Consider the following 2,477-nt stretch of genomic DNA (forward strand, 5'->3'; position numbering starts at 1 on the left):
CACCGTTCTTCTCCCCACTTCGTCCTTGGGCAGTTGGGGGCTCAATTCGGCTGTCATCGACCCCTCAGCCCCTCCTCACGGACGGCAGTACAATGTGGCTCATCGGCGTTGTCGGCATTGTGGGCTGGTAGTGAGACGCGCCTCTGCCCCTTTCATCGGTAGTGTGGGCTGGGAGTGCGATGCGATGGTGGCGAGGACGAGGGGGGGGGTGAGGGGGTTGCAGCGACGGATCTGTCATTTTCTCCCCTTTTAACCACTCTTGTCCTTGCATTAATGCGGTCTGGGTGTCTCGTTAGGCCACGCCATCAAAAAACAGGACCCATCCGTCGGAAAAGTCATCAAAACGCTCTACCCAACCAATCAGTGATTCCCACAACAAAATTACCGTAGACATGGTGTTTTTTGCAACAACAAAAAAACTCGATGGTTTCCTGCAAACCTATCGTTGCAATGTAGTGTTTTTTTGCAATTAACTCGGGCTGGGCCTACAATAACTATGTTGAGCCTTCCATTTAGCGGCATGAAAGCATGTTGTGCATTCTTTTCTGCTATACCCCATCCCATGTTATTATGATCATATATTTAGAAGTAATGGTGCATGAATTTCCAAAACAAAGTACTCCAAAATCAACATCCCAAATAAAAAGTGCCACAATGTGGCACGAAGCACTCTGCCCTGATGTTTTTTACAACTAAAGTTGCCATCAAAAAAGAAAAAAACAAACAAACAACAACAAAAACTAAAATTGCCATCCGAAAAGAATTTATCATGCTTGAATTAAAGTTATCATCCTCATGTCACTAAATTTGTCATAAAAAATGTTCGAAGTTGTCATGTCTTCGTGTGTCTTATCAGGGTCCAATCAAACATTTCTTCCATGTTGCAAATGTTACATACAAACATTCTTGTAACTTGTAAAGCAACCACGCGATAACTACAAGCAGTCCAACTATACATCACATGTTTAGCTAGTACAAAAATTAATCTGTTGGCTGCTAACAACACAAGAACCCTACCGAAATTAATCCCCAAACTAGAAAGTACGTACAACTAGTATTCGAAGAATCATCTAAAGCAGATGAATCGACCCCTCTCATAGTCACAATTAATCCCCCCAAACTCGCTATGACGTTGTTGATCGCTGTAATCAAATCAACCACCCTTGTTTAAGTTCGCGAAGTCATCAAGATCAAGTATGTGACGGCGCGTCCTCTCCGGTCTCGGCAAGGAGGCCTGGCGGTGCAGGCGGAGGCACCGGCGTACCGGCCTCCAAGAATCCCCCATGCTGCTGGCCAGGAGCGCCCGCCTCCAAGAACTGCCCTTGCCGCTGCCCGCTGGTACCGGCCACCAATAACGTTCGTGGGCGATGCGCCCCCCCATGAAGTTCTGCCCCGGCGGCGGTGGCGGAGGCGGAGGCAGCGCGACATGACCTTGGCCAGCACGACGAAGGGCCGGCGGCGGCAGCAGCGCGGCGATGGCCTTCAGATGCGCTGCCGGGACCTTGGCTCGGACAGGCTTCTTCTTCCCGTCGGGCTGCACTGGCACGCCGTCCTCCCCGTAGATTTCCCTCAACTCGTCGACGGTGGCGCGCGGTGTGACGTAGACCCTGCCGAGCGCGGGGAAGCCCTTCTTGCAGGCGACGCCGGCCTTGGCGGTGGTGAATTCCTGCATGAGCCACGGCGTCTTCTCCTTCCGGGACGAGTCGCAGTAGAACCCGAAGCCGTTCTCGAACCCGGACTCGCCGCGCAGCTTCTTCTTGTTTCTCTCCTCCACCACCCAGTAACCGCCGGTGGTGACGCTGCGGTCGGCGCGCTTGCTGATGCCCCCGCCCGCGATCTGGGCTCTGGAACCTGGTCTCGCTGAGGAACCACCACGTGTGTTCGCCCGCGCGGCTGCTCGACGGCGTGTACTCCCACGTGAGCACGTGGGGGTCGGCGCGGTAGACCGTAGACGTCGTCGAAGAAGATGTACCCCCGGGCGTCAGGCATCTTCTTGTCGCCGGCGATCCAACGGTTGAGGAACCCCATGCTCTCCTCCGACGTCGGGCTGAAGTAGACGCCGGGGGGGGGGGGGGGGGGGGGGGGCAGCGGCTGCGGCCGGAGATGGTTCTTCGCCATGGCCACGGTGGTTCCTACGGCGTTGGTGGCGGCGGAGGTTGGTATCTCGGTTTGCTTTCTTGGTTTCTTGACGGTCGTTGAGTCTGTGGGGAGCGGGCTAGGCTTACATGACGGTCGTTGAGTCGAAATCGGCCGATCTGGCCCAGGCCCATTTGCTGGTTTTCATGTTTGGGTTTGCTTGAATACACATTCTAACACACATGAGCTTATATTCTTCCCCAAAATAACATGAACTTATATATTCTAACATAGACAACAACTATTATCAAATGCATGAATATTTTTCCATACAGGTGCACTGTTTTTTACTCCCTCTCTTCCCAAATATAAGTCTTTATAGAGATTCCAACAAGTGACTG

General features: G+C 52.8%; 1 pseudogene; it reads right to left on the bottom strand.

The window, feature by feature from the left end:
* Window positions 1–1,153: 1,153 nt before the first annotated feature.
* LOC125507086 lies at window positions 1,154–2,118 on the bottom strand (annotated as a pseudogene).
* Window positions 2,119–2,477: the final 359 nt, after the last annotated feature.

This window comes from Triticum urartu, chromosome 5 (assembly GCF_003073215.2).
Source record: "Triticum urartu cultivar G1812 chromosome 5, Tu2.1, whole genome shotgun sequence".
NCBI lineage: Eukaryota > Viridiplantae > Streptophyta > Magnoliopsida > Poales > Poaceae > Triticum > Triticum urartu.